This window comes from Rana temporaria, chromosome 4 (assembly GCF_905171775.1).
Source record: "Rana temporaria chromosome 4, aRanTem1.1, whole genome shotgun sequence".
Lineage (NCBI taxonomy): Eukaryota > Metazoa > Chordata > Amphibia > Anura > Ranidae > Rana > Rana temporaria.
In genome coordinates, this window is record NC_053492.1 from 5,280,581 (window position 1) to 5,287,805 (window position 7,225).

Here is a 7,225-nt window from a genome sequence, read left to right on the forward strand (position 1 = left end):
TTTCCACTACCAGACGGGACTCAACCAGCGGCAGTCAGCTCTTTAGAGCGGGTTTTCGGGAGTGTAACGGAACGTCCCACACTCATCTTGAGTGCTTCCATCATATACCGCTTCCTATCAGTCTGGATATAGATATCAGATATTCCAGCTGCTCTCAACACACAACGAGACGATACTTGTTTGTCTGCTGAACATGGACTGCGCTATGTACAGAGTGGAGGGGTCAGGATTGCGCTACGTACAGAGTGGAGGGGTCAGGATTGCGCTACGTATAGAGTGGAGGAGTCAGGATTGCGCTACGTACAGAGTGCAGGTGTCAGGATTGCGCTACGTACAGAGGTCGGGATTGCACTATGTATAGAGTGCAGGGGTCAGGATTGCGCTACATACAGTTTGCAGGGGTCAGGAGTGTACAACATCTCATTTCCACCCCTCCTCTTAGTCCTGACCTCTGCACCCATCACTCTCCTCCCATCCCCCCACCTCTGCACACATCTGCCTCCACATGACCCCCTCAAGTTTCCTCACATCTGCACTCGCTCCTACCTTCCTACCTGGTCCAGCTCTGGTACCTTCCTGTCTAGGCAGCTCCCTCCCTTTGTATTGGGCTATAAGTTAGTACCTCCCTCTGTGGGCATTTCTGTTCAATAACACTGTCTCTCTTCAACAATACAAGCGCTTAAAAAGCCTGTTCTTGTGGCGCAGCCCGTTGGATGGAAAATAAAAAAAACAGAGCTGTTGGCAATCTCTGCCACTCGCTGGAGGGACTGGGGTGGTGAGAGAGCGGCGGCAGAGACAGAGCGGCATCGTAGGTGGAGACAGAGCGACGGCAGAGGCTGAGACAGAGTGGAGGCGGAGACAGAGCGGCAGTGGAGGGGGAGACATAGCAGCATCGGAGGCGTAGACAGAGCAATGACAGAGGTGTGGAGGCGTAGACAGAGCGGAGGGGAGATGTTTACTCTTGTTGTCATGGAGACCAGCCGCGCATGTGCCATTACAAAGCTACGCCGCTCGCAGGACTGAGGAGGATGTTTTCCCTTGTTGCCAAGGATATCTCACAGAAAAAAAAAGGCCAGAGCCTGCTGTGCGGGCCACATGACAAGGCCTGGCGGGCCCTGTGTTTGCCACCTGTGTTATATACAGTTTAAAGAGGAGGTAACCAGAACATAAATTAACATGAGCTAATTAACTAATTATTTACCCAGACTAGGCGACTCAGATATGACCTTTCAGAGTGGACGTCCCGTCTCCGCTCACCTGCTATACAATACACATTATCATAAGTGTAAACACAGGACATCTTCACACAATAGCAGGGACAATTAGCATCTAACAGTATGTGTCCCAACATGATGAATGAGTCACTCTTACAATTAACCCTTTGAGTTCAGAATCAACAACCAGTAAATAGTTCTTTACAAATATCCTGGAATATATTGTGGATAATAATTACATAATAATCCCATCTCAGGTAGTCCAATATATCATTCCTCAGTCATCTTATGCCCCTAGTGGACATAGGATGATTTTAGACATAAGATGGTTCGGGGATGTCCCGGGTGAGTCTGTCACATTTCTCCCCCATCAAAAGTCGATTAACAAGGTCCCAGACCTCCACCTGGTCTGGACATGCGTTAGTCGGACAAAGTGAACTCAAATAGTCTGTCCGCATGACCTCCAATCTTGGCTGCAAGGAGTAGTTGACACCAGTAGGTGTGGGGCAGAGGTCATTGACTCTCTGTTCGGCTGCCAGCACTTCAGCTGGGTGGTTTTTAACATTCTGGGGCTTGGTCTGCTGCTGGGCAGAGGGGCTGACCGCCCCAGCTTCCTGAAGCTGTAGAGACACTGTAGGTGCTAGGCAGAGGTCAGCGGCACCCTGCCCTTTTGCCAGCACTTCTGCTGGGGACTCCACATCATCCGCTCTGGCTAACTGTTGGGGAAGGAGGCTGGATTCCTCCACACCCAAACTGTGTAGCTGCCATTGGGGAGGTGAGCTGGCTGCTTCTTTTTCCCTTCCCTCATCTGGTTGCTGGGACAACGTGTCTGTGGTACTGTCTCCGTATGCACAGATCTTTGCTGGGGAGGAAAGACTACGTTCTCCACCCTGGCCAACTGTTGGGGAGGGACGATAAACACCTCCTCTCCCTTCTCCCCCTGTATCAGCTGCTGGGAAGTGATCGCCATCTTCTCACCCTGAGCCTCCGGAACTGCCACAGGGGTGGGGCAGAGGTCTTGAACCCTCTGACCGGTGACCAGTGCTTTAGCTGGGAAAGTTCCTTGCAACTCCACAGACACTGCTGTTGGTGATGGGAAAAGCATAGTGAAGTGTGGCCCTGATACCAGCTCTTCTTCTCGAGGCTCATCAAGTTGTTCCTTCTCAGCAGAAAAGTCTATCAAATCCCCTGTCTCTGCAACTGGTGTCTGGGGATAGAGGTTCACCATCTCCTGTCCGTGGAACCCAGAAGATGCTATTGGTGCTGAGCAGAGGTTAGCATTACTCTGCCCTGCTGTCAGCACTTCATCTTTGGGGATGGCAATATCCAGATTTCCAACTGCTGATTCTCTGGCATACTGCTGGACAGGCACATTCCTCCATCCAAGATCATCCCATGCAGAAACCGGATCATCAAGGTCAGTCAGCACTTGCTGCATCCGCCATAATTCCTCTTCCATGGCAGCTGGTATCTGTACCTCTCCTCTCCTGCTATCCAAACCTTGGATCTCCCCAACTGCAGGAAGCGTCCCGCTGCTAGCCACCAATGTAACGGAACGTCTCACCCTCCGCTTGAGTGCTTCCGTCATATACCGCTTCCTATCAGTCTGGATATAGATATCAGATATTCCAGCTGCTCTCAACACACAACAATACTTGATTGTCTACTGAACATGGAGTGTTTAATAGAACCAAGAATACAACCTTATATACAATTTAAAGAGGAGGTAACCAGAACATAAATTAACATGAGCTAATTAACTAATCATTTACCCAGACTAGGTGACTCATATATGACCTTTCAGAGTAGACGTCCCGTCTCCGCTCACCTGCTATACATTACATATTATCATAAATGTAAACACAGGACATCTTCACACAATAGCAGGGTCAATTAGCATCTAACAGTATGTGTCCCAACATGATGAATGAGTCACTCTTACAATTAACCCTTTGAGTTGATTGATTGATTTAATAGATTTATAATGCGCCAAATACTGACCCGTCAGGGCAGTGTCTAAGCGCAGAAGACATAACTGTAAATGGATAAATCAAGTCAGGGAGGGAAAGAAATAGAAGGAAAATAAAAAAGGAGAGCAAAAAAATAAAAAACAGATCGCCAGGGAACAAAAGGGAGAACTAACATGACTCTGCCTGCTTTTCCTGAAAAAAAAACAAGTTTTTAGCCTTTTACGAAAGGACATAATAGAGGGGAGAGACCGAATGGAAACAGGGAGACTATTCCATAGAGCCGCTGCCCTCACAGAAAAACGTCTGCCCCCAAAGGTAAGCAAACGGGCAGATGGGCAAGTGACCAGACCAGCTGTTAGTGATCTAAGTGCTCGTGCAGGAGCATAACGCGTTATCAATATATTCAGATATTGCGGGCCCGTCCCATGATAAGCGCGATAGGCAAGACAAAGAGCCTTAACCTCAACGCGATCTACCAGTTCAGAATCAACAACCAGTAAATAGTTCTTTACAAATATCCTGGAATATATTGTGGATAATAATTACATAATAATCCCCTCTTAGGTAGTCCAAGATATCATTCCTCAGTCATCCTATGCCCCTAGTGGATATAGGATGATTTTAGACATAAGATGGTTTGGGGATGTCCCGGGTGAGTCTGTCACAGGGAGTACTAACACTGGGTGACACTATGACAATACATATTAAACACATCTTCATTAAATTTCCACAACAATGTGAATGGTCAAGTTGGTGACAAGATACACAGCGGGTCCAACCAAAAAATGTACAGTGAGACCTATCTAGTAATAGAATTTCAATCCATTGTGGTGAGTGTCATCCATGTGGGGTCACCTGTGTATCTGTTATTAATGGCACCAGCCATTGTTTTTCAAGCAACTAATATTTTAAGGAGTCTTTTTGATATATTGGACATTAGTTGTATTTTCTGGTGTCATTCATTTCTTTATTTTTTACATTATTACATGTGGCAAACTGTTTAATAATCTTGATTTTCATTTTTGGCAGCGCAATCTATATACACATTTACTGGAGATCATATGACCATCACATTGCCTCCACCTCCCTCCCTGATAGAATAGAGAAATACAAAGAAGATTCTAGAAGTCACCAGAGAGATGATGGAGGAGGGGTGAGCGGTGCCGGGAATTCTGGGACATTATCCAATAACAGACAAGGGATGTGTCTGGATGGTGACTGTATCATTGTGTGTGTCAGGTTCCTATAAGGTGTCAGGATGTCACTGTCTATTTCTCCATGGAGGAGTGGGAGTATTTAGAAGGACACAAGGATCTCTAGAAGGACGTCATGATGGACAATCAGCCGCCCCTCACATCACCGGGTAAGAGGAGACTTTATTGTAAAGGAGAGAGCAGTACGGAGGCTCCACCTAGATCCCCCATCATCTGATAAACACATATAAACAATGTATTCAGTCAGTGTGTGTGTTTCCTACAGATGGATCCAGTAATGGGAACCCACCAGAGAGATGTCCCCGTCCTCTGTATTCCCGGGATTCCACACAGGAAGGTCACACCATCCCCCACCATCATCAGGTAGATGAGTGACAATTATTGGTAGTTCTGATTTATACACAGCATGTTGAATGTTTTATTATATATTCAGAGTGGAAACCTCGGGGGTGATAATATTGATGTTAAAGAAGAGTATAAAGAGGAGGATGAGGAGTATGGAGTGATGGAGGAGTTTTCAGAAGATCACAAGGATATGATGGAGCCACCTAATACCAGGAACCCTCCAGAGAGATGTCCCCGTCCTCTGTATTCCCGGGATTCCACACAGGAAGGTCACACCATCCCCCACCATCATCAGGTAGATGAGGAATAATCACTGATAGTATCATTAGGATCTGTACATTGTCTGCATTGTTACCATTGATGTCTTTTTTATTATATATTCAGAGTGGAAACCTGAGAGATTCTAAAGTTGAGGTGAAAGAAGAAGAGGAGACTTATGTGAGCGATCATCAGGAGGATGGAATAATGAGGCTAATTCTAGAGGACGGCACTCTTACAGAGATCAGCACAGGTGGGCCATTAACACTAAATACATTCCTCCACCCATACTGCTCACTGATTGGTCCAGAGTAGGGCGGGGACTGGGTGATATCAGCCTGTAATCCCCTGGTCACTTTCCTGAGCTGTGTTTCCCGTCCTGTATTCTTGTATTTCTCTCAGATAATCTTCCTTCTCTGTGCTGCAGACACAATTTATGTATCTAGACTGGATTTATGGAGATTCCGGGGTTCAGCTGGCAGCAAAATGTTCATTTTCACTATAAGTGTTACTAAACCTAGGCACCTTGGGTATGTGTTTTGGGTCTTCCTCCCCATACCCGGGTCTAGCAAGATCTCTGACAGAACAATTCTCCCAGGATTACTTGCTCTGTTGTCTGCTGGCTGTGCCGGGTGGAGGGATATGTCTGTATAGTCTCAGACCCAAGTCACTGAGTGCAGTCCTAGGAGATGGGAGGCAGCGGTATGGGATCTCTGCAACTTGTCTCATGTAAACATTTAAGCTTCCACTGATTACTGAATACCAATATTATGAGTCCTGACCCTTACACTGTATAATTTATATTGTACATTACATACTCCTGACCCCTGCACTATATACTCTATGTTGTACATTACATCATTCTGATACTATATAGTCCTATCTGTTGTATCTTATACAATATGACTTCTGCTCTCTCCCCTCTACTTACTGCTATATATACACATAATATGTATTCTCTTTTGTTACACCCATTTCCTACCAGCTGGACATTTTATATCTGATGATTTGAATGGAGCACAGACTTTTACATGTGATAATAATGTGATAACATCCTCAAACTTTGGAACCTTAAACAGAAAGTGATAATGAGGGAGGAGTCAATAACCCAATGATAGAGGTCTTCAAGATCATTCCAGTTTTCATCTTGGTTGTTCTCCCCCCATCCTCGCTCAGCCCCGCTGTTATTTATGACAAAATCATGGACTAAATAAGGAAGTGCAGGACTTCTTGTGTTGGGAAGATGACAATGAGTGATAGAGTGGGTGGGGACACTTGTCCTATAATCCCCTCATCACTGTCACTACTATAAAAGACAGTTCTCGTTGTTACCTCACTCTCTGACTAAGGTCCATGAATAAAGAAATGATCTGGTAGGAGATCAGAGGAACCAATTACTAGTTACCTTGAGGGGGGAATTGTAAGATCCCCAGAGACAAAGCTGCCTGATGTGGGCGGAGTCCTGGTTTAGGGGAACCAATCTGCTCATGTCTAGTAATAATGTTTTTAACTCTATTTTAGTAGATGGACGGGAGATGAGGAAAACCTCAGAGGATTGTCTCACTTTGTCTCCAGACTGTAAAGTAGAAGATGAGGACATCACACAGTATAGTCCAGGAGAAAACCCGACTACCTCAAATGTCCATCCAGCATCACACAGTGTAGATGGACCATCGTATTCCTCTTATCCTGAGGAACCTCAGACTGTAAGGGACGGTGCCGGACCATCGTATTCCTCTTATCCTGAGGAACCTCAGACTGTGAGGGACGGTGCCGGACCATCGTATTCCTCTTATCCTGAGGAACTTCAGACTGTGAGGGACGGTGCCGAGTCATCGTATTCCTCTTATCCTGAGGAACCTCAGACTGTGAGGGACGGTGCCGTCCTTCCAACAGAGAAGCAGTTTTACTGTACGGAGTGCGGGAAGTGTTTCCGTTTTGAATCCGGTCTTAATGTACATAAAAGATCTCACACAGGGGAGAAGCCGTTTTCCTGTCCTGAGTGTGGGAAATGTTTTTCAGATAAGTCACATCTTTCCACACATCAGAGATCTCACACAGGGAATAAGCCGTATTCCTGTCCTGAGTGTGGGAAATGTTTTTTTGATAAGTCCCATCTTTACACACATCGGAGATCTCACACAGGGGACAAGCCGTATTCCTGTCCTGAGTGCAGGAAATGTTTTTCACAGAAGTCCAATCTTTACAGACATCAGAGATCTCA

The 7,225-nt window shown here is 45.9% G+C and overlaps 1 long non-coding RNA gene across 1 annotated transcript; it reads left to right on the top strand.

The window, feature by feature from the left end:
- The first annotated feature begins 4,726 nt into the window (after positions 1 to 4,726).
- On the top strand, positions 4,727 to 6,561 carry LOC120935838. The gene is made up of 3 exons (XR_005748528.1): positions 4,727 to 4,761; positions 5,128 to 5,254; positions 6,523 to 6,561. It is a non-coding gene; the product is annotated as an uncharacterized LOC120935838 (long non-coding RNA).
- The last annotated feature ends 664 nt before the right edge of the window (positions 6,562 to 7,225 follow it).